This window comes from Hyaena hyaena, unplaced genomic scaffold, assembly GCF_003009895.1.
Source record: "Hyaena hyaena isolate Hyena2069 unplaced genomic scaffold, ASM300989v1 scaffold_171, whole genome shotgun sequence".
Classification (NCBI taxonomy): domain Eukaryota; kingdom Metazoa; phylum Chordata; class Mammalia; order Carnivora; family Hyaenidae; genus Hyaena; species Hyaena hyaena.
Window position 1 is genome coordinate 2,911,919 of NW_024080803.1, and position 26,622 is coordinate 2,938,540.

The 26,622-nt window shown below is 44.4% G+C and overlaps 3 long non-coding RNA genes across 3 annotated transcripts; 2 read left to right on the forward strand and 1 right to left on the reverse strand.

The window, feature by feature from the left end:
- Positions 1-7,226: 7,226 nt before the first annotated feature.
- On the reverse strand, positions 7,227-15,512 carry LOC120237098. The gene is made up of 3 exons (XR_005529854.1): positions 15,463-15,512; positions 8,670-8,749; positions 7,227-8,361 (listed from the first exon to the last, which is right to left on the reverse strand). It is a non-coding gene; the product is annotated as an uncharacterized LOC120237098 (long non-coding RNA).
- Positions 15,513-15,610: 98 nt separating this feature from the next.
- LOC120237099 lies at positions 15,611-23,716 on the forward strand. The gene is made up of 4 exons (XR_005529855.1): positions 15,611-15,711; positions 15,823-15,895; positions 15,992-16,090; positions 23,661-23,716. It is a non-coding gene; the product is annotated as an uncharacterized LOC120237099 (long non-coding RNA).
- A 60-nt stretch (positions 23,717-23,776) lies between these two features.
- On the forward strand, positions 23,777-25,993 carry LOC120237100. The gene is made up of 2 exons (XR_005529856.1): positions 23,777-23,840; positions 25,936-25,993. It is a non-coding gene; the product is annotated as an uncharacterized LOC120237100 (long non-coding RNA).
- Positions 25,994-26,622: the final 629 nt, after the last annotated feature.

The following is a 26,622-nucleotide window of genomic DNA, read 5'->3' on the forward strand; positions in this document are numbered from 1 at the left end:
AATTTATTTTCCCTTGACACCAAATTCCTTCCTGTGCAGTAAAGACTCCATTTCCAGTTTAAGCCTTTGACAACCCTGGGGCGCCTGGGTGGCTTAGTCGGTTAAGCGTCCGACTTTTGCTTAGGTCATGATCTCGCGGTTAGTGGGTTCGAGCCCCGCGTCGGGCTCTGTGCTGACTGCCAGCTCGGAGCCTGGAGCCTGTTTCAGTCTGTGACTCCCTCTCTCTCTGACCCTCCCCTGCTCATGCTGTCTCTCTCTCTCCTAGGAATAAATAAAAATATTAAAAAAAAAAAAAAAAGACTTTGACAACCCTATATAACTCCTGTGCACAAAATTCCCCCAAGATAGAGCCAAAGGGAAGGTCCTACATGAAGTCAGCCCCATTGTTTCCCTTGGCTCCACCCTGTCTAGGCAACGCAGTGGGACAGGGAACTTAGCTGGGGGCAGCCAGGTGGCTGTCTGGCCTGCCTCCTCACAAAGGCCCCAGTGAACATGCAGACCAGAACATCACAGGGGCTCTGAGCAGGTCAGACTTGACGCCTAACTTGACCCCATTGGCAGCCAGAGTCTGATAAAGACATGATTGAACTGGAGATTTCTTCCTGACAGTTTAACAGATGGCTATAATTAGGGGGCCTGTGCTGAGGGTATGGAGATACATAGACTTCATTGTAGGGAGGCTAAGTGCTAGAAAGGTCAAGGCCAAAATATGGTATGAAAGAAGCTCAAAGTTTTCCAATATGCGGGAGAAGTCAGTTTGTAAGGAAATGGGTTTACTGAGCATGACCAAATGTACCCATTTCCTGTCAGTTCCTGGCCCCAAATGTCATCAATGGCAGGTCTTTGTAGTGGAGTTTCAACCCTCAAACTGTGTCTTCAGAAACTGGCTCTATAAAGGTGGAGCAGAGAAGATGCACTTTCCAGCTTGAGAGGTTATATGTGGGAGATCCCAGGAAGAAATGGACTTTCTTTTCTTCTCCTGAAACAAATTAGGAGTGAATGATGAGAGTGAATAAATAATAATGACGATGACAACAATAACCAAAACATGCCTGTAGATTTTTAATGTTAAATTTAATCAATATTTGTCATGTCTGTTTATGCTTCATTGTCAAAATGATGATTAATGAAAGTGGCTTTAAGCCTAAAATACTTTCTGAGGCTTTTTAGGCCTTTTTCTTAGAAGCAAGAAGTCACAGTGTGCCAGCCACAGTAACATCCAACTTACAATGATCAAAAATACAGTGAGTAATGGCAACAATGTCCTCATAAGGGAAAACAACTCACGATTTGGACAGAAACCTAGGGAGTTAGTGAAACTCCCAACTATGTAGGGGTTAGAGGGTGGACTTGGAAATACACTTACCTGGTCTCAGCGCTGGTAAATTCATTTCCTGGTGAAGTTGGTAAAGCAGACATCTTGAAGCATGTTACTCAAAGAATTATATAACCCCAGTGTTGGCAGGGATTGTGTAGGCCTCAGAGTCCAGAGATTGCATTGTGTCCCCAGTGTTCTTGCCAAGTAGCTGACCTTCTGCTGTAAGGATCTTGGTGACTGGATGCTCTACTAATGTACAGCCTATTCCAGTTTGGGTGGCCATGAGTTTAAACAAAACTCTTCCCAATACTGAGGTAAAATCTGTCTCTCTCCACCTCTCACTGGTAGGTCCCACTGTGCCCCTTGGGGTCGCAGAGAATATGGCTAAATCCTTGCCACGTAGTAACCAGGCCTAGCTTCATGCTTTGTGGGGCCCGTGCAAGATGAAAATGTGGGGTCCTTTTTTTTTTTTTTACCAATTGTTAAACCATGAGAGACTCTTGAGTGCCGAGAACAAACTGAGGGCAGATGGGGTGGGGGGAGGGGAAGGGAGATGATGGGCATGGAGGGGGGCACTTGTGGGGATGAGCCCTGGGTGTTATATGGAAACCAACCTGACAATACACTATTTAAAAAAAAAAAAAAAAAAGAATTTCAAGATGGTAGCAGCAGAGCATGAAGGCAAGTCCAGAGCCCTTCTAGGTACAGGCCCCCATGGCTGCTCAGGTAACCACATGTTACAGAAGTATTTCTGAGGGGCTGCACTTGGTAGAATGCAAACAAGAAAAGAACTTTATTTTTCCTCCACTTTGTCTTAAATTATTAAAAAAAAATGTTTATTTATTTTGGGAGAGACAGAGATAGCACCAATTGGGGAGGGGCAGAGAGAGAGAGGGACAGAGAATCCCAAGCAAGCTCCACACCATCAGCCCAGAGCCCGACACGGGACTTCGAACCCATGAGACTGTGAGATCACGACCTGAGCTGAAACCAAGAGTCAGACACTTAACCAACTGAGTCACCAGGTGCCTCATGTGTTAATCTGTTTAATTCCTTTTTCCTTTCTGAAGATCCCATAGAACGTTCTGGGCATTTTCTGTGTACTTAAAGTCCAGTGTAATCTTTTACCAAACTCTCTCTTCCTCTCTCAAGGGCTGCTTGAGGCTGTGAAGCCTACAGAGACCTGTTTCCCTTCTTTGTCTTGCCCCTGCTGGCCTACTCACCCCTCCTGCTCTTCCTGGCTCCTTTAGGGAGAAAGGAGGTAGGAGGAGAGGCCTCCTTACTTGATGTGACCTGGCATATGCATCCTGGGCGTTGAGAACCTAAGCACTTCCTCCTTCTCTCAAGGGGACAGTTCCAGGTTCCTCTTAGCTGCCACCACTGGGGATTTTCCATGACAGTTTCAGGCGTGGATGCTGTCTGCTTTAGCTGGCTGCTTAGGACATTCTCTCAGCCCAGGACTGGTGGCTCACCTCAATCCTCTTCTGCTGGGGTTACCCACCCAGCAACCCTCCACACTTCAATGTCCCCTTGGATAGATTTTCAAGCTGCTTCATGGCTGGGGTTCTCCCTTGGGGACCATATTTGGATGTTGGAAAACACATATTTTTGTCTGGCCTTTGGTCCAGGGCACTTCAATACAACTTTCTCCTTGTTCTGCTGACATAGGCACCCCACTACCAAGTCCCAACCTCTTTCTTCTAGGCTTTCTTCCAAATGTGAGTCAGATACCAGCTCCACAGTCCTCCCTCATTCCAAGGGCCGTATGTCAAACCTGCTGGGAGGTTCTCTGAAGCCCCTCTTGGTTGGCCTGAGCAGGGGAGAACCTCAGCACACAGTTTTTTCCCTAGAAAAACTGCACATGTTGCTTCTCCTAATGGGTTCCTGATCATCCCTATCATCTGGAGGTGGGTGATAGGCTAATTCAAGCAGAAAAAATATCTTGTACTAGTACCTTGCTTTAAATTTGGGGTGTTGACACCTATTGTATGCAGTGTGGGGCTTTGACAGAAACTGAGATGATGAGATGTTCCACTTTAGCATCTTGTTACACAGTGATGGATTGAAAAGTATTTGAGGGTATTGAGTATATCTCCACCCAAAAGAATGTTTTTGGAGACGAGTCTTTCATAGAGGTAATCAAGGTCAAATGAAGTCATAAGGGTGGAGATCTGATCCGATAGGATTAGTATCCTCATAAGAAGGTAGCAGAGAGCTCTTTCTCTTTGCCACCTGAGGACACAGCTAGCAGACAGCTGTCTGCGAGCCAGGAAGAAAGCCCTCACTGGGAACCAAATCAGCCAGACCTGCAGCATGGTCTTAGACATCCAGCCTCCAGAGGTGTGAAAAAATAAATGTCTGCTGTAGGAGGTGCCCAGACCATGGTGTTCTGTGAGGGCAGCCCAAGTAGACTTGGACAATACTCTGCATTTCCCTAAGTGCTACCTTTTTGATTTGGGCATATTCTGTTCCCCTAGTTGTTCCCAGCAGAGCAGCATTTACTAGCTTAGTCTCTGAATGGGCTCCAGTTTGTTTACACAGTGGGGGTGCATCTTCCACAGAGACTGGGCTCTACTGTAAGATGAAAATTTGTTTAATCACCTCACCTTTGGAAACCTCCTTAATTGCTCATAGAATATAAATATTTAACAGGAGATAAGAAGAGATGATGATGTTATTACTAGGCTTGCTCTCTTCTCAATATTATTTAGATGGTGATTGTTGACTCATTTATTTATTGTCTTGTCTTCTCTTCTGTGTCCTTCTTGCTGCATTTTTTGAAGACAGGTTCAGAACTTATATTTCCACCTCTTTTAATTAAGTTTCTTTCAGATTCAGTCCTTTGTTCCAACATTCATTGATTTATTCAAAAGTATTTATTGGTCTTAAAGTATCTCCTCACACACTACTTGTTAATTACAAAGGGGAAAATAGTAACTTTCCAGTAGAAAGCTTGGTAGACCCTACTTTAACCAAGTGATCAACATTAACATCTCAGGGATAAGTCACATGAAGATCACGTACTGCCTGACAGGATGCATGGAGGAAGACAAAGCATCACCTTGTAGTCTTCTTGCCAAAATTACCTCACCTTCATCTAACCTTGAGAAAAGGCCAGACAGACTCAAACTGAGAAACATATTTTATAAAATAACTGAGCAGAACTCTTCAAAAGTGTGGAAGTCATAAAAGACGAAACAGGACTAAGGAAATATCTCAGATTAGAGGAGATGGAGGAGACATTACAGCTGAGTGCAGTGTAATGGATGGGCTCCTGGGTGGGGAAAGGACCCTGTGGGTTTGATTCTGACACCAATTCCAGTGTGTGTTTTGGACACCATCACACAGTTAACTCAGTTCTGACACTATCTACCTGGAGAGAGCATCAGATTCCACGGGTTAAGGGCTCAGTCTTATAAGGCACCCATAGCCCTCCTCACCCCTACCCCACACATTTCAGATGCCAGCTGCAAGTACAGGTTGTTGTATGTGCTTTTGATGGTTAGGCTATGGTTTGGAGGTTCCTAGGATCCCCTCCTGAAGTTCCATCCATTTGCTAGTGTAGTTCACAGAACTCAGAGAAACATTTATTTACATTTACCAGTTTATTTTAAAAGGATATAATGCAGGAACAGCCAAATGGAAGAGATACATAGGACAAGGTATGGGAAAGGGGTGTGGGGTTCCCACGCCCTCTCCGGGCAGCTGCTCTCCTAGTACCTCTGCTCTCGCAAACCCAAAAGCTCTCCAACCCCATCCTTTTGGGTTTTACAGAGGCTTCGTTACGTAGACACAATTGATTAAATTACTGGCCATTGGTGACTTAACTCAATCACTGGCCCCTCTTCCCTCCCTGGAGATGAGGGGCAGGGACTGAAAGTTTGAACCTTCTAACCACTTGGCAACTAGCCTCCATCCTTAGGTGACCTGCTTTCCAATGACCAGTTCATTCACATAACTAAAGGCACCTTTACTGTTTTCACTACAGGAAATTCCATGGGTTTTAGGAGCTCTGTGCCAGGGATGGGGATGAAAACCAAGTATATATTTCATATTATAAATCACAGCCTCACAGTGGGAGGAATCAGTAAAATTCAAGGAATATCTGTAGATAGGTTAAGAGTATTGGATCAATGATAACATCTTGGTTTCAATAATTTTACTATGATTTTATGTTATGTTATGTTGTTACAATGATTTTATAAGATGTTAACATAAGATGAAGATGGGTGGAAGATATATGGGGATTTGTACTATGTTTGCAACTTTTCTTTGAGTCTATCATTTCAAACTAAAAGGTTAAGCAATATATTTACTGAGTATCTATTCTGTGCCATTCTCTGAGCTGGTGAGACGGTAGTGAACACGACAAAGACCCTGCCCTCAGAGGCTTAAACCTTAGTCTGCAACAGGATGAGTTGGCATGCAGTTTTAATGGGATATTAAGTTAAGGCAGGTGTATGCACACAGTGCAATGAAGAGAACTTAGGAGGATCAGAGAAAGCTGAAAGTAACATCTAAGCCGAGCTCCAACGGTTGGGTAGAAGTTATCCAAAGAAAGGAAGGGCCTATGGAAGATAGATGTGGGGAATCATCTAGCAGAGGGGATAAATTGTGCAAAAGCAGAGCTTTTGGAGACGTGCAGGCTGTGTGTGCACTGCAGGGCAGGAAGGAGGTGGAGTGTGCATGGCCTGAGGGAGGCCGGGGGAGAGGGTTCATGCCAGTGAACGGTGGGGGTGGGGCAGTAAGTAGGACAAATTCATGAGAGGCCTCCCAAAGCCCTGTGAGGATATGGGAACAAGAAGCCAGTAAAGTGTTTTAAAAGGGTTTTGGGGCGCCTGGGTGGCTTAGTCGGTTAAGCGTCCGACTTTCGTTTAGGTCATGATCTCGCGGTCCGTGGGTTCGAGCCCCGCGTCGGGCTCTGTGCTGACTGCCAGCTCAGAGCCTGGAGCCTGTTTCGGAGTCTGTGTCTCCCTCTCTCTCTGACCCTCCCCTGCTCACGCTGTCTCTCTCTCTCTCCTAGAAATAAATAAAAATACTTTTAAAAAAGTGTTTTAAAAGGGTTTTGAAATGAGATTTAAGATTTAGTAAAAGCACTCTGGCTTCTGAGAGACTGGTTGACCAAAGACCAGAGTCAGAGAGATCAGAAGGAGGTTAGCCAGGTAAGGGGACAATAGCCTAAGCGGGCGCAGAAAACAGCATATGATTCAGTGTCTCTGTGAATTCCAGTTCTCTGTCTAGGAAAGGAAAGGGACTTTGTGAGTGTCCACTGTGAGTTGGACACTTCACTCATATCATTCACTTATGTGCCTATAGAAAGTGTGTGTGAGCAGTCCAACGGTCCTCATCTGATTTGTAGGTAACTGAGGCTCTGTCAGTCTTGGTGGCTGGCCTCCATTCATGGAGGAGTAAATAAATGCCAAAGTCCAGGTCTGCGTGACCCCAGCTCTTCCTCTCTTTATCGTAAAACATCACATTCAATCTGATAAACCATCAATCCCTGCCAGCTTTTTCTCTGGCAAACCTAGAGAAAACTCTGCTAGCACCTGTTTTTGGTCAGTCACACAACACACACACACACACACAGAGCAGGAAGCTGCTATTCTTCTGGGACACACCCCCTGCCCTGCAGAGTGCTGGGCATACACAGGCCACTCAGGACCAGTTCTCTTTCATCCCCGGCCCCGCTCTGCCCCAGGCTTCCAGGTGAGCTGAGCCTTCACATATTGCTCTGGTTACACATTCACTGAGTGACTTTAAATTATTTCTTATTCAGATTTTTGCAGTTACTCTTTTTCACACTTGGCTGTGTTTTATGTTCAACTTGAATCTGGGTTCAAAGTATTTCACGAGGTGGTCTTGGATAGTAAGTAAAGAGATCAAGAAAAGCAGGGACATTCAAAACAAATTGGTCCTCAAACCATACAATTTTATGTCATGGTTAAGTCTACAAATACATTCATGTGTTGCCTTTCCTCTCTGCTTGGGGTCATCATAATACCTTGCTATTTTAAGTGAGGTTCTGGATATTTATCCTCAAAATCTGTGCCTTTGCATTTTGATGCCTTATTTCCCCAGAACCTCCTAGAATCCTCTCTTCCCAGGATACAACGTTTTCCACATCTTCTCATTTCCATTGATCCATGGCTGTCCCTCTCCATAAAAGTGTCCCCATCCCTCCACCATCTCTTATCTCCTGGAAAGAAACACACATCTCACGGTGCAATTTCAGTCCAAACTTAGGGAATCCACAGAGCCTGTGACGGATAGTGGAGTGGGTAAGTTGGGTTCTGTACAGCACAGCAAGAATTCTTGTGAACTTAGGCTTCATGAGAAAATGGCATTCTGCTCCTCGTCATCAATAACAACAAACACTCTACTTGAGTTCTTTTGGGGAAAAGACACTTAAAAGGTGAAGGCCCTAAGGAACATTTGAATCCTCAAAATCGAGGTATTTAACACCTGGAAGCATAGTCATTCCTTATGTTGTTGGGTTCCTTGGGCTATTACTGTGAGACCTCAGCGCTGAGGTGGTTGTTAGGAGTTGTTAGGGTAGTCATTTGGATGCATGACAAAATAAGATTTTATACAACAGTCTGGGCAAATCCTAGGCAAGAGGAGAAATCTGCTTTAACCCAAAGGAATAGATTTCTAATGGTAGAAAATTTAGGTAGCTAAATGCTAGCAGTGGGTGAAAAATTTTGTGCAGGAGGCCCCTGCCTCCCAAGAATTCCTGTTTTGTTCTTAGGTGATGCAGAACTTTCTGTCACTTCCATACCATTTGTGCCAAAGGATACAAAGAGAACATGGAGGAGTGGAGATTGACCCTCCATAACTCTCAGCGCAAACGGTTGAGCAATTATCTTCAGCAGTAGCGACCATTCCCTGTAGGAAAAATGGAAAGGAGAGGGATCGACTGGGCAGCTTGCAGATCCTTGAAAACAGGGGCTTGGGTGTTGGAGTCATCAGGGTACCCTCAGCAAGGGCAGGCCAGGGGCATGTGAGACATCTCTGTACGTGCGCTGGCTTCCTCACTGATGAGTCTGCAATGGGAAAGAATCAAACCGAAGATCATGGATTCTCTCTCCCCAACATGCAAAAATATGAACAGGGAAAAAACAATATTCTCAATAGAGTTTCCTCCCCAATACCACCAGTTTCTGTAAGCATTTCCCCGAGATCCCAGTGCCTTCTAGACTCCCCAGAGCTGTAGAGCCTTATGAAGCTTCTGTTTTCCAGGCCACAGATGGAATTATTCTAATCTCTCTATCCTTATTTATCCCATAAAGATTTGAGAGAGAGAGAGAGAGTAAATGTAGGTGAAAGTTATAGGCTCTAGCATCAAACACACCTGGTTTCCTTCATGGCTCCGTCATTGCCAGCCATGAAATCTTGTGAAAATCCTTTAATTATGCACGGCCCCTTCTTTACCTGTAAAGCAATCATTGCACACATTACCTCAGAAGATCGCTGTGCAGACACTGGGGATGTCGGGGGAGTGGGAAGGTCCTGTGCTCATCACATCACTCATGGACTCGGGCTAACTAAGCAGGTCCCTCCTTGAAGGCAGCTGAGCTGAAGGGAAAAGAGAGTTCTGAGGGGTCTCTCATTAGCCCTATAAGTGGGTTAACAGGCCTATTTATGTCTGTCTAGAGCCAGTCACATGGTGCTACCCACCACAAAAGACCTGGGAAGTGTTATTCCCATGAGTGCCAGGAAGGCAGAGAGCCGGAAATATTTGGCAATTAGTGCCATGTGTAAAGTACCTCGCACTATGACTGGCATGTTCCAAATGCTCCATCCATGCGAGCTGTGTTAGTTTGGATCTGTTATATATAAAATGATGTTTATGTATCACTTTAGTGTATCCAAAAGTGTTAATGGCTAGTAATTAATTCATGTATAAAGTCTCCCTTTCAGAAGTACCTACAATTTAATAGAAGACTCTTAGAGACATGATATTACAATTCAAGAAATGAATCTTGCCAGGAGCTCACAGTGGAAGGATTCAGGTTTCCTGGGTAGCATTTGCGTAAAAGCAGCCAGGGATGACTTTTACCATGTGGCACAGGGCATCTGAGTCCGTTGCTTCGGGCCTGGGAATTATTGACCATTTTCTCATTTTTCATTTTATTCATTTACTTTTTCCTCAAATGGTTTTTGCATGCTCCTATGTGCCAGGCACCAGCGACATGTTATTGAAAAAGGTGTGGACGCTGCCTTCACGAGCTTGCATTTCGTAGGAGATACTGAGCCACAGAAACAAAAATGAGCACATATGTAGCAAGTAGATGGTGGGATGTCTCGTCTATGAATGAAGTGAGGGGTGTGCGACGTTCCAGCACTGTGGACGGTGGAGGTGTTGCTATTTTATTTGGGGTGGACAGAAAAGGAATCCAGGGAGCAGGCCCTGAGGAGATGTAGGAGAAGAACATTCCAGACAAGGATGCTGGGGCCAGCAAGAGGAGAGGAGAACCTTCTGGGCCGGAGGAGAGAGCAGAATGGGGGAAAGAACGGGAATAGGAAACTGGGCCACCAGGGCTTTAGTCTTGGCTCCGCTGCTGGTTTGCAATGTCCCGGGAGCAACATGCTTGTGAAGATGGGCTGGGAGCTAGACTGCCCTGGTTTGGTCCCTGCTTTGCCTCTTACTAATGAGATGAGCTGGGCAAGTACCTTAACCTCCCTAAGCAGCCGTTGCCCCATCTGCCAATATGGGGGAAGCCTCACGCTTCATGCCCTTTCTGGGACAATTAAATGGGTTAATTCACACGGGCCATTGAAATCAGGGCCTCGCTCCCTTTGAGCTCTCTTTGATGTTAGCTGTTTCTATTAGGGAGAGTCGCTTCCCTTCTGGGGGGTTCAGTAGCATCATCTGGAGAGATGGTCTCTCTAGGCTCCCAACTTAAAGATTCTTTGGAAATCTGATGCTAATTTACATGTTATTCTTTGGACTATTTGCATGTCATTTGTCCCATTCTCACAGATTGCTGGCCCTTTTTTCTTTCTTTCTTTCTTTCTTGTTTTTTTTTGTTTTGTTTTGTTTTTTTTGTTTGTTTTTTTTTGTTTTTTTGTTTTTTTACCATCTGCCCCCATCACAGTCCTCTTACTGGATGTAGCTTCTTTCCAGTGATGCTGAGTCTGGGGTCCTTCATTTGTCTTTGCTAGACTTCCACTTCTCTCTGCCTCACTGGTGGGCTGTATTCCTTCCCGGAACTTTACATAGTTCAGTACACTTAGCTGATTAAAAACATTCTTTCCATAAACTTCAAATATACTGGCAACAACTTTTGTAGCAGAAACTTTGAGAAATGAGATTTCAGGCTGTTTTCTGTTTGGAGACTAAGCATCTGGGAAAGATGCCATTTTAACTAAGGGTACATCAAGTCACAGACACTCATGGATGGCCCTCCCTGCAACATCCCAGACACCAACAAAGCACTCTACAGCCAGCCTAACTACTGCCCTAGCCACAATGCCTGTTCAGCAGTGCCTCTGAAAATCTCTCCTATCTCTCTAGAACTCCTGGTGCATGGTGTGCTCGTTCAGTGCTGGTCACCAATTAGTGCTCATCTGAGAACAGGGGCTTTTAGAATAAATGCTAAAACCAGAGATCCAACATCTCTTTCTGTGAATGCAGCAGCCTGTGTGAGAAACCCTATTTTATAGGCCCTACAGATCACAGAGCAAGTGCATGCACTGAGTATCAGTGATGCTGGACTTGCCTTCTCCAGCCAGGAGGTCAATCCTCAAAGGGCTCAGAGTAAATCGTGCTGGTGAAAGCGGAGAGCATGTAGTCCAATCAGAAAGCCCAGACAGAGTACCAGTACCACCACTAATGGACCACGTGGCCTGGGTCTCTTATTTCTCATCTGTAAAACATGAGCACATACCTTCATCTTTATAAATAAATGGCAATATGTGCTTTTATACATTGGTGACTTATTATCTTGCATAAATAATGTACATATTTGTCTTGCTAAGTAAATATATGGCTGTTCTTCAATTTTAGATCTTAACAAGTCTGTGTCCTAATGAATTTGTTGTACTTCTTGGTCAGGGTGGAAAGGGAGAGAACAACGGTGCCTAGTGGCCACTTCAAGTCAAGCTAAAACCCAGCAAAAGGAGGACATTGTTCCTATGCCTCCCCCAGCCCTCCTTTCCCCTTGGTAGTCACTTCTTTATCTCCAAATGAAAGCAGATTTATGCACCTAGAAATAAATACATGCATTAGTGACGCCATTGCTCTTTGAAGTGCTCCCTTTTCAGAGCATTTTGACCGCAAAGCCTATAGAGGGATATCTGGGCAGGATCTGCAGGCCCCACCTGCCCTGTCCCTGTGTCTTCATCCAGCAACACTTCCTAACACTACTCACTCACACAAGAGCCCCACTCACCCACCAGGCTGTCTCCTACTTCAGTACCTTTGCTCTAGCTGCCCTTCTGCCCTTCCAAGTCTTTACCAACATGACTCCTACTTAGCTCTGATACTGTCTAGAATCACCAGGAATCCTTCATCGATCCATCAGGCTGGTAAAGTCCTCTCTCTGTGTGCTTCTGTGTGCACCTCCAGGCCTCCACTTCCCTCCTCAACCTGTGACTTTCTGATTGTGTGTCCATCCCTCTACCCTTACCCAACCTGCAGACAATGAATTTGTCCAGGATACAAGCTTTGTCCTGAAACCTATGCCCACCTGGCCCTGCTGAAGCTTGTTGTGTTGGTTGCACACACGGAAGGTTGAGGAAGACTCTGGGGGAAAAGAATAAGTGATTTCCTTCAAGCCCTCCCAGCAAAATAGCATGGCAGCCAGAACTAGAACCCATGAATTCTGGTTTCTCACCTAGAGATTTTCCGTTGAATCAGGCTGGCTAGAGCTTGGCTCTGTCTCTCAGGATAGGGTAGCGATGGTCGGCTGGGACAGCTTAGCATCCCACATGGGGATTACTTGCAGTCCGCAAGGATGCTATGTGTCCCCCAACCAATACAATCACAGTCCTGGCTAAGCCGGAGACGCTCCCTTCTTGATGGTTAAGGCAACAGCGCCACCTCCTGGCCTCGCTGCCACTTCTCGTAACTGGACTTGAGAGGTCTCGGGCGCCCTCTTGTGGGCCTTGAGAGGATGCAGCACAAAAGCAACTTGGTTATCCCCGGGACACACTGAGGATTCTTCCACCTTTGATGTTTGAATCATTCTGTGAGCTTGTGCATTGTAACCAAGCCTAGAGAGGAAGGCTCATAACAACTTAGGATGCAGACAATCAGAAGCATATAAGTTGCCATTCATAGGTGACATGGCACGCTCCCTCGTGACATAATGTCTAGAGAGCTCCTCTGAGTGGCACATACAGCAGTGAACACGGTGGTAGGTGGCATGGAAAGAATTGCGGAGAATGATGGGAAGGAATGGGTAGCGAAAAAGAGTGGAAGGAAGGAAAGGGGATGCTACCCTGATCCACACACGCTCCTCCAAGACTGAAATCACTAACAAGGCTGTTTAAGAAAATCAGGCCAGAGTACAAAAAACCTTTCCCCAGAACGAGTTCTGCAGTATTTCCAGTTACCCCTGTCTGAACTGTTCAGCCCCCAAGTCTTCTCTCTGTTCTGTGGTGTTATTGACAATCATTGACGGCCCTTGGCTGGGGCTCAGCCTCGGCTCCTGTGTCAGCCATATAAGAATCTCAGTGTCTTGGGAACATGGGCCCAACTTGAAATACACTTCCTTGAAAGGCTTATTTTGTTTTGGGACAAGTCTCATGCCAATCTGTCCTGCCAAGAAATTATTGCTGTTGAACTGTTGGTTTTCATTGCTGTCAAACACAATCTTACGAGAAGAGCAAGGGGGCAGCCACCCTCAAGGGCCACCTGGGAAAGAAGACTTTGGATGGGATTTTCTTAGAACCCACCGGGGAATTAGAGAAGAAAAAGAAAAAGGAAAACCTAGAATGGCTGTTGTCTGATGAATACCGACGCTGACGGTCAGGTGAACCACCCACCAAGTGGCAATGAGTGGTTCCAGTCTGTTTTCAGTGAGCTACAGCCAGCATTACACAGGTGCCTAAAGGAGAAGGCCAGATGAAGACCTGGAACGCAGCTGCAGCTTGGCTTTGGGCATATGCTTAGATTTCTTCCTTATTCCAAAAGGAGATGTCCTGTAGTGTCTGGCCTAACACACAAAGGTTGGGAAGAATAAAGCAACAATGCTTCAATATTTGTGCAGGTCTGGGCTACTGAAGGAATGCTGGACACAGTATCGATACTTTCTTTGCCGTAGTGCCTCTAAAAACACTCGGAAGCATGAAGAGGTGAAATTTTATGCAACTGGCCTTGTTCTCTTAACTGTTTTTGAATCTATAAAAATTTTTCAAGTGCAAAACCAGTAGAAAACTGGTTTTGAGGTCGGAATTTGTTCAGAAGAGTTGTCACATCAGGCCACGTTCTAGGAAGAGTTAACGATGAGAAGTCAAAGATTTTAACTTTTAAAGTGCTTATCCCATTCATGTCTCCCTGTCTGGGACTCAGTTTCTTACTCTGTATAGTTGAGTTGACCTCCTTCAAGCACCTTTATAGTTCTGATGCTTTTTGGTTCTTTGAAAGGAAGCCTTAGATTATCCCATGGTGGACCATATCACATCATTGCCCAGAATTGTCCCTACTTCACAAGGAAATGTTTGCTCATTCACTTTCCCATCCAACTAGTCAACAAGTATTGAATACCTACAATATTCCTGACGTCTCTGTAGGTTCTGAGGACAAGTTGTGAATAAACCCAGGTCTTGACTCTCATGGAATTTGCATTCTTATGGAGGCCCACAAAATTAAAAAAATTAAAAATACATAGTGTAATGTAATATAGTGTAATAATGTAATGTCAGTCAGTAATTAGGTGCTATGATGAAGAATAAGGAAAGATAGGGCTTGTGGGATGAGGAGTGCTATTTTTCAGATATGATGGCCAGGAAAATCCTCTCTGAGAAGGTGGCCTTTGGGCAGAGAAAATCAGGTGAGGGAGGTGGCCATGTGAAGGTCCAGGGAAAGACCATGTCAGGCAGAGGGAAGAGCAAGTGCAAAGGCCTGATGCTAGGGTGCCCAGTGTGTTGGAGGAAGGTAAAGAAATGGGGAAATTAGGACATGAGGCTGGATCACGGGCTTCTTTCTTAAGTTTTGTTGCTAAGTGTGATGGAAAGCCATTGGAGAGGTCGTAGATTTTTAAGAGTCAGTGCTGTGAGCCTGCTGTTAGGCACGGGAAGCTCTGAGAGATAGAGCGCAGCTTCTGTGCTGAAGGGTCTTCCCAACAAATATACTCTAACCCGCGTGTGGGATGGTAAGAGACTGAGAAGCAGGTGTGTGCCAAGGGTCACATGAAAAGAGTACACACTGGTTCTGAAGGAGCCCCAGAGACTGGAGGCTGCAGCACTCAGACACCTCACTCAGCAGCAGCAGTCAATCAGCTGTGGATCTGGAAGAAAGGACTAAGAAGAGGAAGACTCTTTAGCCCAGGAAGGAATGAGTGATGGGAGGAGGCAGGAGCAGGCAGGGCTTGTTTGGAAAATGGCTTGGTTGTAACAAACGTTGTCTCAGAGCAGAGCCATAGGAAGTAAGTGGTTGAACAGGCTACCAAGGAGGAAAGGACCCCCCGTTTCTCAGGCTGGGTATGAAGGTGCTTCTCTTCATCCCTAAAGATAGTTCGTGATCAAAGTGGTTAGGACTCTGACGGCCTCTATTACTCTATGAGAGGGGTAATAGTTTGCCCTTGGGGCCTCATCCTCTCCAAGTGCTGAAAGGGATGTTTACCTCATAGGCCACCAGGCCCCACCTGCCCTGTGGTCAGCGATCCTGCCCTCAGAGGCCAGGGAAGTAAGGACGGTAGCTTAGCGCTGCCTTGAGCGCCCTTTCACCTTGTGAATTGCTGCTCTCTGCATCCCGACCAAGCCCTCCAGATGCTCCGGGTCCTCTCCACCAGGGATCGCCCTCCTGCAAACCGACGGTACCTATACCAACAATGAGCCTGTCTGTATCTGAGCTGGTGTTTTCCTGGGTTTACTCCTGGGCAGGAAGCTTTGCAAGACCCCAATTTACTAGTGCACAGATTGGCATCTGGGACCTCTAACCATCTGTCCACTGAGAACCGTGGATGAGAAATACTCACAGGGCCAGATTCTGACTGTGCTTGCCAGCAGCACACTGGTGCCTGCCTGCTGCCACTGTCTATGAGATAATGTCTCTCCATTTTGGGATTGTGACATAGCTACATCAGACCTCCACAGCCAGTACTCACATTCCATGCCTGAGACCAGTGTGACAGCAGGGAAACCCGAGCCTTGAGGGGACATTCTCAGGCTCAAAAATCACAAACCCGACAGGGAAAGGCATTTGATCAGAAAATGACACCATTCAGGTTATTTTAATGCCCTGGATTTGTGCTGCCCTTTAAGTGGAGGCCCTTCTGTCACAGGACTTTGGTGCCAAGTGACCCTGGCAGATGACTTTCACTTGTTTTTAACTGTAGAGCAAGGTCACGTCCGGTCCGGGTGTGCTCTGAGGGGTCCAGACCGTCGACAAGAGGGAAAGCCCTGGATCAGGTCTGTGTCTTCCGTGCACACGGTGTGCAGTCAGACAGTGGCTGGGGTGGAAGCCAGCCCAGGTGAGAGCAATGGGGAACTCTCTCCCCTCCCCAGCCCCTGCTCTTCCTCCTACAGACAACCTTTGCTCAGTCACTGTGGTATTAAAGGTCATCCAGGCAAGTTCTTTGATCATCCTGAACTTGCAAGTAAGAGGTAAGGACAATTGTCAACCACTGGAAGGGTACACTATCAGTCCCTCAAACAATTAATCAATTCATGAATCAAGATCTGTTTATGTACCTGCTATTGACTGAGCATTTCTCAATGTGCAGTAGAGAATACAAACCTACACACAACATAGTCTGCACTCTCAAGGAGTATACAAGGAAAATACAAAAAACATGACTTGTACTAAGAAAGCTATAAATGGTCAAATATGGAATCATTCAGTGCTGATGATAACTACAGTTGGAAGGGAAAGGAGAGAGACTATCCCAGAAGAGGCCTGGAGGTAGTAGTAAGCATGTATCCATTGCAATGAGCCATCCCAAACCCTTTGATCTCTTAAGACTGACGGTAGAGGATCCTTTCCCCAGAAGAGTGAAAGAGTCTGCCTTCAGGCTGTCAGTAGGATTGCATGAGAGTAGTTGGTTTATAACTTTTAAACATTTTTATAAAAATTTTGTTCATGTTTATTTTTGAGACAGAGAGAGACAGAGCACGAGCTGGGGAGGGGCAGAGAGAGAGGGAGACACAGAATCTGAAACAGGTTCCTGGCTCTGAGCTGTCAGCACAGAGCCTGATGCAGGGCTCGAACCCACGGACTGTGAGAAGTCAGACGCTTAACCGACTGAGCCACCCAGGTGCCCCTATAAGTTTTAAACACTTAAGAGCAGTGGAGAGCAGTGTGGTTTAATGGTGGAAGGACTAAGTAGAGTCCAGGAGACATTAGCTCTAGACCTCTCTGTTCAAGAGAGGCTTTGGATGAGCTTTGCACTTCAAAGCTGTAGGCTTTTTCTCATGTGTATAGTAAGGATACTATTGGTGTGGGGCACCAGAAATATCACTGAGCTAGAAGTTGGAAGACCCAGGTTCCAGTCTTGGTTTTGCTGATGATGACAAACAATTAAAATGCTTTGTGTGGTAGAAGTTTTTCTAAGCATCTGAATGTATCGACTCATTTAGTCTCTTCCCCCATCCAGTTTCTGTGAGGAAAGTACCATTATTTTTCTAATTTAATAGATGAGGAAACCAAGGCATGAAGATTTTACATATTTTACCCAAGGACCCAGAGCTAGTCAGTGGCAGAGCTAGGATTCACATCTGGTTGTCTACCAGCAGAGCCAATTTCTTAATCCTGGTTCTTTTGCCTCCTGAAAAAATGGGCAAGATCTTGGGCAAGAGAGAAATTCTCTGTATTTCAGTTTCCTCTTCAGTAAAATGGAGACGCTAATAACTTCCCAAATTATCTTAAAAAGTGATTTTCAAGATCTTATTTAAGACATTGAATATGAAATACTTTGTGATTTAGAAAGTCCTATACATGTGTCAAGTATTACACTCCTCAAAGGAATAATGAAAAAATAAAATGAGATGATTCACAGAAAATAATCTGGAAAATGAAAAATGAAATGGTGTACTTTGATGATCAATACCACCATCATCCTAAGAAAGGTTGATTGGAGATGAATGGTCTTTGGACTCCTTGAAAATCTGGGGATGTAGCTTTAAATCTTTATGGTATCCTTCCTTAATCAATTTGATTTTGGCAGGCTTAAAGGTGGAAAATGTAGGATAGGAACTTTGTATCCTAGGGTCCAGAGAAAGGCAAGACATTCCTCTCATAAAGAATATCTCATAAAGAATATCTCAAAGCTTCCTTTCTTCCTCTCTCCCTTCCTTCCTTCCTTCCCTCCTTCCTCCCTCCCTTCCTCCCTTCTTTCCTTCATTATGCTTCCTTTCTTCATTCCTCAAATCGAGACACAAATGAAGTCAAGGAAAATCTCTATTGAGATAAAAGTCAAGATGAAATATAATCATTCATTCATTTTCATGACAAACACTTAGAAAGCATCCTCAACGCTCTAGAAACTGTCCCCAAACTGGAAGACAGCCTTTGCTGTGTAATGGAAGTTGCACAGGTGAATAGGGTCTTACCTATTATTCAGTCCAACCTTTCTGTATGGAGGAAAGAAACATCAGTCCAGGCAAGTAAAGAGATTTGTCCAAGATCACTGTGACCCATGACCAGAAGCCAGCTCTCCCAATGCCCAGGCAAATATGTTCCTCCCCAATTTCGTTGCTTCTCTTTGCCTGAGTTTGGGGTGAATGGGAATTTGTTCAAGATCCGTAACACGCCCTTGTGACAATTCCAAAGAATAAAATGGTCACTTTTAAAAGCTAATCTTTGGAATGTTTTCTTCTCTGCCTTTACATGCCTGACAAGTTGAATAGGCACCATCTATATGGGTCTCATGGATACTATTAATCACCTGTTTTCCTGTGAGAAGGAGTACTGCCCTTTAGGATTGAAATCCACTCCCATTTATGGTGCTGTGTGTTCCTGTGACCTGAAACAATCAATTACAACAATGCATCCCAGGAGGCTGACTTTCCACTTCCCTCCCCGGCTGCCTTCTCTTTTCCCACACTGGGGGCAGAGACTTCCCCTACAGATAGGAAGATACTTTAAATCCTTAAGTATTATTGCTCCCTCCCACTTTAGCTCAGCATTTTGAATAACACAGAATGTAATAAGAAAGGGAAGAAAGCCCTTTCAACCAGAAGCTGGGTTGGGGATTGGTGAGTATGTCTGGTAGGGGGGAGAAATGAACACCCTTTTGAATCATCTGATTCCTCCTGTGGTGATAAAGAGGCCCCTTCACCCCAGCAACCAAGAAGTTCCAGCTGGCTATGTGCTTATGAGATGGGTCATGTGCTTAAGAGCTGCCAGTCTGCAGTCTGCTTCTGGGGGCATTTCCACCTCAGATCAGAGAGTCTCAAAGGCTGTTAGGGTCAGGTGGTGGCTGGTTACCGTGGTAATATGTCACAGGAGTCCCCAAGTTTCAGATGAAGCCTGCTACTGCTATGAAATCCACACAAGGTAGTCTCCTCTGGTTTCAAACTAAGAAGCTGGTATGCTTTCACAGCAGAGGAGGGGTCAGGGCCAGACACAAGCCAAGAGCCCCACTTTCACTTACATGCAACTTGGTTAGTCAAGGACGTTTTGCTCTATCGTGTGTGTGTAGGAAGATGGAAAGAAAATTGCCAGGTGGCAATATAGAGTCCAAGACTACCAGAAGGAAAGAAAAACGTTACTCACTGGCACAAGAAGTCTGCCAAGTTCATTTATGGATCAAGCAACTGTGTACAAAGTCTGTCACAAGCTTATGTGGAGAGGACAGAGGAACTTGACCAGCTTTCTGAGAATCCATGAGATGAAAGCATAAGGAGAAAATAGGGAGATGTCATGGTGTAATGCTTAATGCCGGAGAGACTGTAGTAAACAACACAATCTGGCTTCAAGGGGTTTACAGCCCAGTTAGTTAGGAAGACAGGAGGCCATCTGATAAGGCGCAGGTTAGAATGGACACTTTAGGTGACACTCAACGAAGACAACCGGGTATGTTTCAGCCAAGTTGTGCTGAGTACAGCCAATTTAAGATAAACTTTTAATTACATTTTATTTTTTAAAAAGGAGCTTCTTTATTACATATTGCTTATCAGTGTGGGTAGGTGAAAGGAATATAGAACTATGAACAACAGATGCAATTAGCAACAGTTGGTTTTTTGTTTTTTTGGTCTTTCACCCATCCTCCTTCCCATTTGAGCACTTAGTCACTAGTTTTCAGAAAGTTTCTCCAGGAGGGTAAACTCACAGAGGTAATTTGGGGAAGAGGAGAGCTTTAGCAATATCTTCAGAGGCAGTTTATACACTTTTTAGGGGCTGGACAGTTTTTACACCAGATTTTCCATGGAAAGCTCAGAAAGTCTGAGTCTCGGAATCTGGACTTAAAATCAGGGGAAGAGATTTACATGACTAAACTCTCTCGTTGGGTATCTTAGCTCTAGCTCGCATAATAAAATACCACACCCTCGGTGGCTTAAACAATAGCAATTTATTTCTCACAGTTCTGGAGGCTGAAAGTCCAAGACCAAGGTACCCACAGGTGTGTTTCCTTCTAAAGCCTCTGTTTTTGGTTTGCAGGTGTCCTATCTTCTCACTATGTGTTCACATGGCCTGTTCTTCATGTGCATGAGGAAAGAGAAAACTGTGCTGTCTTTTCTTCTTCATATAAGGGCACTAATCCCATCATGGGGGCACAGCCCTCATGACCTGATCTAAATCTAATCACCTTCCAAAGGCTCCACCTCCTAACACCATCACAGTGGGGGCGAGGGCTCCAACATTAAGAGTTTCAGGAAGACACAAACATTTAGTCCATAACATTGTGTGAATGGCTTGGAACATGGAAAGAATTTATCAAAATGTTTAATCTTAGGATTGGTGGTTATTCTGATTTCACAGGAGGGGACAGTAGGGCAACCTTCCTCCTAGAATACTGACTGTGAGTCAAGTATAAGAAATATCATGTTTAAGATTTCCATGGAACCTTAAGTTGCTGTCCATACTAATTTATCAAAAAGACAACTGGACTAGCAGGGCAGCCAAGTCAACCCATGCAGACTGGTAAGCTGATACAGGAGAAGGATTTAGGGATGGAGAAAAGCAGTTTTGGTGCTGCACACACAAAAAAGAGAAACGACAGAAGTAAGAATTTTTTTTGAAAAGGTTTCTTTTTTTTCTTGTTATTTAGTGCTTGAGAAAAGGGTTTCAGAAATAACATAGAAAAAAAAATTGGCGTAGGCGAACTATTGGTCCAATACTGCCTGCTACAAACAAAACGAGAAGAAAAATATTTTTATCACATGGGAAAAATCCACAGAAACCCTAATCGTATAACTCAGGTCATTCCACCCCACCAGTGGGGATTCTTCCATATCCAAAACCTTGCTGAAACACAAGCTCTTACCTCAATCCTCTCCAGACTGCTAAAAGGAGGTACATAGCCCTGCTCTTCAAGCATTAATGCCACAGATTTACTTCTGTATCCACACATGCACACTTACTGACCCTCTTACCTGTCCAGACAAGCTCCTGCTGGTAAATGTCACATGTCTCCCATAAGCCCCTATCTGTGCAAGGTACACGCCTGTACATGGGGATGACTCTGCTTCAAATATTAGAGCAACAGCTCTCTCTATCCCATCCAAATAGATCACCAAAAAAACTTTTTGGGTCTTCATCCATATGCAGGATGTACAAGGCTGTCTGGAGCAGATCTGGTATTAATTATCCAGTGCACAACACTGGAATAAGTGGTTAATCCCAAGGAGGTTTACACTGGAGACTGACCAACCTGCCCCGGGGTGGATACAGAACCAATCTTGGCTCCAGAGACTATTCCACATCATGTGTTGTGCAAATGTTCACTGGCACTAGAATGGACTTCATTCCATAGCAGATGGGTCTTATGCAGACCCAGTCTAAGATAATATATGACCCAAGCATTATATTGTCTAAAGTTTCCTTCTTCGCATGACATGCATCATTGTTTTAATTCTCAGACTGAACTTGTTCCTCCTGTGCTCCTTTACCTGCTCCTGCCCTGTTTAAAATCATGGCCTGGAGGCCCATTCTGGGGGCCCCCAAAACAGCAGGTGATTTTATCCCCCCAGGACCAACATGTTGACCTGCCGCCAATCCAGCTGTCTTAGATTTGTTAGTTTTCATTCTTATGGAGGCTGCCTAGTTTTGATCTGTTGTGTTTGGGCAAATAGTTGCAGCAGGAAATGTGGTGGGGAAGATAGCAAACGCCTATAAGAACGAAGAGGAATTTATGCTATCCTTTCTTTTCTTCAAGGTTATTACTTTGTCTTTGAAGAGTTTTCCTTGTAGGATCTTAGACATGGCTTAGATATGTTGTTAGAGAAGGTCTGAAATAAAGAATTTTAAATCTAGGACCAAAGGATTTCCAAGATAATTTTAGAGCAGTCAGGTAGCAAACCAATCTTTCTCTTCATGGTAATTACTTTCTTACAAATTTGTGTCTGAGGCAGGAAAGAGTTGAGAATATTTCCTGCGATTTTTGTTTGTTTTGTTTTCTGATCCAGTAGGTGAAGGTGGGGACTGGAGAGTAGATAGGGTATGTTTTGTACTTTCGTGACTGGCAGATTTTTAAAAATATCCTCAAATCAGGACTAATTTTCTTTAAAAAGCTTACAGTTTTAGCACCTTATGGACTGCATACACTGCAAACAGTACTGTTAGAAAACTGTGAATTTTGGCATGGGAGATATAAAAAACAACTTCTTTCATTTGATATTTACTATTGAATAAAGATATAAGGTCAGAAAAATGAAAATGTGCTTCCCCCTTGTCCCTCTCTCAAATCTCCATGCCCAGTAAACTCTTTCATTGAATTTATTAACATATTTACATTCTAAAAGTTAATAAGCACAATCTTCTTTAATTTTATAAGCTTCAGCATTTATTATTTTGTATCTACTATGCACTAGCTATGGGGAGGCTGAGGCATAGGGATATAATGGGAATAAAACGGATATATGTTTCTTGCCCTCGAAGAATTAATCTCTTACTGAGGATCCCATAAAATGCACATTGACCCTGATCACATTGAGAAGAAGTATAAGTAACTCGGAAGAAGGAGTGAGAATTTTGACTGGCACAATCAGAAAAAGCTCCTTGGGGAAGGTGAAACTTTGACCCTAACAGAGGGTGCTCATCTCTGCACAGCTGGAAGAACAGAGGCCAAAGGACAGAAGCTGGAGAGAACAGGATGCAGGCCCCTAGATTTCTGGGAAGCCACCTCATCCAACCTTCTGCCAAACCATCTCCATAATACAATTCTCTTTCCCAGCAAAAGTCCTATTGTCAACCAAGCTCACGTGAATCTCCCAGAGCCATATGAAACTTTAATGAAAGGTACCCTCAGTATTCTTGAATCATTTTCATTTACAGATGATAGGAGGCAAACTTTTGTTACAAGTACAGGAAGCTGGGAAGGAACTGGCTTGCCATTACTTTGAATTTGGACTCCATGTTAGTATTGGCAAAGAATGTAAACTCCAGAAGGACTTTTTAAGTTTTTTTTTTTTTCTTAATAAGGTCAATTCTCCCTAAAGGCAAGATATGAAATGCAGACAGTATGCTAAATCTTTTTAATCTTTCTAATGTTACTGGGGTAGTCTAACAATGGAGCACAAGCAAAAGGGCCAATTACCTGATTTTGAAGATGACCAAACCCAAGGCAACCCAGTACAGAGAAGTCATGGCTTCTGCAGACATATTAGAGCCTTTTTCTTTTTTTGTTTTTTGTAATCACAGACTTTTGGGTTAATCTTGCTTGGCCTTTGTCCTCATTGATGAATGTAAGTGTCTGAAAGCACAGTTAAAGCTATAGCTCTCCATTGCTCATAATAACAGGCTGCAATAGTCACACGGAACATAAGGGGAAGGGGGGAAAAAAGCCAAAGTATGGATTTAGATATCTGACACAGACTTAACTTTCTTAATTACAACACCCTAATACTAAAATTTGCTTGCAGTTCCTAAACAAACTTTGGTAACAAAGAGGTCTATTTTGAGTTAAAAGGGGTAGATAATGTCACTTTAAGAAATGTTTTCTAAGTTTGGATCCTGATACTATTTTTTTTTCCTTTCATTTTTTTTCCTTCCCAAACTTCCACATCCGAGAAACAGTGTGGTAGTGACTTCTACAGAAGCATTTGTAGGTAAGGTTTGAAGAGTCAAGATGTGGAGAGAAAACAGATTTTGTCATGTGGAACAGACATCAAAGACAGGAGTTCTCTGGATTCCACTGCATGCTTGTTTTCACTTCCAAGAAAGCAGAGTTCAAGTGTACTCTCAGACCAGAGACAGGTGAGAGGTATAGGGAGGGAGGTGGCAAGAAGGCTGGTCAGGTCTGAGAATAGCACAGCATTATCTGCCAAGGTGGCTGTTGGTGCCCACGTTTCCTCTACCAAGTCAGCGCTGCCCCTGCTTCAAACCCTATTGCTATTAGGTCACAGCCAGAAAAAGGCTCTGATGATTTTCACTTGCTTGACACATTTTTGCTTTTATTCTTTCTTTTTTAAATGGGCCAGTGATGTCTTTGTGTAATAAATACTGGACAAGTCTTAGGATATGGAAGTAATATTTGGGATAGGATCCCCTCACTGGCTCTCTTCAGAGAAACACTGTGCTGTGTGTAGCCGGCATTTCTCACCCTTTACACCAGAGTGACCGAGGTTTGTTAGCAGAAATTTACCCTGCAATGGTTTCATTCTCTTGTCCACAAAGGCAGTGCAAACAACTACTGCCCTGTGATTTCTGGCACTCCCAGTGGAAAGGAACTGGAGATGCCAAGTGATGGAAGAGCTTGCCCAGTTGGGCCTTCAACTACAAAAGCATCATGGTTTCCTTTCCTCTCCAATTAACCACTCCTGCCTCTGGTTGGTTCCCATTCCCATTTGTATCCAGCAGGGTTGGCTAACCTTCCTTTCCTCCTCCTGGGAAAACACATATTGCTCCAGTGCAAAGGAAGACCAAGATAAACAGCAGGTTCTGAGAGGGCTGGGGAATGGAGGCTTGCTAGAGAACAGCGTGGCTCCATGGTTCCTAAAGCAAGGCATCTCCAACTGGCCCTCAGACAGCAGGATAATAACGCCACTGATATTTCATAGCATAGCGCCTGTGTTCTATAAAGCTTATTTTTACAATTCACTTCTCAAAATGGTTGTAATGTATTTGTCCCTTTTTCTAAGAGAGAAATTTAAGTCTCAGTGAAGCTAAGTTACCTGACCATATCCTCACAGCTGATTAAGTGACAGAGCTAGGTTTCAGTCAGTCTGTTGTCGCTTCAGCTCATTATACTCAATAGACCCTGAAGCCATCTCATATGTAAGAAAGAGTAGGGACAGACTCGGAGAAATTAAGGAGGGTCAGAAAGTGACTGAGACAGGGGTCAAATCCAAGGGGCAGGACTAAGGGCTGTTTACATGTGCCATCAAACCCCCATGTGTCCCGTAAGCAGGACCTGTTAATTCTGATGAGAAATACTCCTCTGGAAGATCCCTCAACAATTCCCCAGTGTGTAGAGGGAGAACAGTGCCGGGTTCAGGAGCATGCCACACCAGACAGGCCCTCTCCCAGCACCCCTCCTCCCTCCACCCTCCTCCCGGCAGCCTGAGCTCCCACTGTGCTGTGCCACTTGTAGCTCTCCATGGCTTTTCTAATTTTAAATTTCTTGATTGTAGTAAAATACATAATGTAAAATGTACCTTCTTACCCATTTTCAGCGTACAGCTCAGTAGTGTCACATCGACTGACAGTTGTAAAACAGATCTCCAGAACCTTTCATTTTGTAACACTGAGACTCTGTACCCATCACAAACTCCCCATCCTCCTCTCTAGTCCCCGACAACCACATTTCTACTGTTTCTGTGAGGGTGACCAGTCTAGGTACCTTGGATACATGGAATCATACAGTATGTGTCTTTCGGTGACAACTCTGTCTTTGCACACATTGTTCCCTCCATCACCTTCCCCATGTTTTCACTGACTAATTCATATGAAGCTTTCAGGAGTCAATTCAGGTATTATCATCTCAGGCTTCCCATGGTCCTCCACTCTCAATTAAATGCCCTTCCTAGATATTTAGGAGTAGATTAATCACACTCCATGAAGAGTTGCCCATGTTCTAATCCCTTGATACTCGGCATGTGGTGGGGGATCTGCATTCTCAATGGCACACATTGGGGAGCTTATTAAAAATGCAGCAAATTCGGGGTGCCTGGGTGGCTTAGTCGGTTAAGCGTCCGACTTTCACTTAGGTCATGATCTCGTGGTTCGTGGGTTTGAGCCCCGCGTCGGGCTCTGTGCTGACTGCCAGCTCAGAGCCTGGAGCCTGTTTCAGTCTGTGACTCCCTCTCTCTCTGACCCTCCCCTGCTCACGCTGTCTCTCTCTCTCTCCTAGAAATAAATAAAACATTAAAAAAAAATGCAGCATATTCTCTAACAAGATCCCAGCTGAATCACATGGACACTGAGGTTTGATAAGCACTGTTAGAACATAACTCCTTAGACAGGAGGTCTGAAAAGGACTCATGGGCCACATCTGGGCAGCTGCCTGTTTTTGTAAATAAAGTTTTGGGAACACAGTCAGTCATTTCTGTATGTATTGTCTATGGCTGCTTTCATGCTCTACAGTGGAAGAGCTCATATGGCCACAAAGCCTATATTTACTCTCTGCTCCTTTACCAGAAAAGTCTGCAGACTTCTTTACTAGATGGTAAGCTCCTTAAAAGTGAGAACCTGGTCTTACTTTGCTTTGTAAGAACACAGAGTAGTGTAATGATTATGCATGCAGGCTTGAGGGTAGACTGGCAAGATTTGTATCTAGGCTCTGCCATTTCCTTGCAAGTGACTGTGGGCAACTCACAAACTCTCTGTGCCTTATGTTTCAAATAGGGACCTTTAATAGACCCACTTTACATGGTTGATGTATGGGTTAAGTACGTTAATGCAGATGAAGTGCTCCAAGTGGTGCCTTCAGCAAATATTCTCTCTTACCTGGTACCAGATATTCTTAGGGTGTCATGGATGATTTGTTGATGTTGTAACAGATGATAGAATACTATTAACACACATTCTCTGTTTCTTC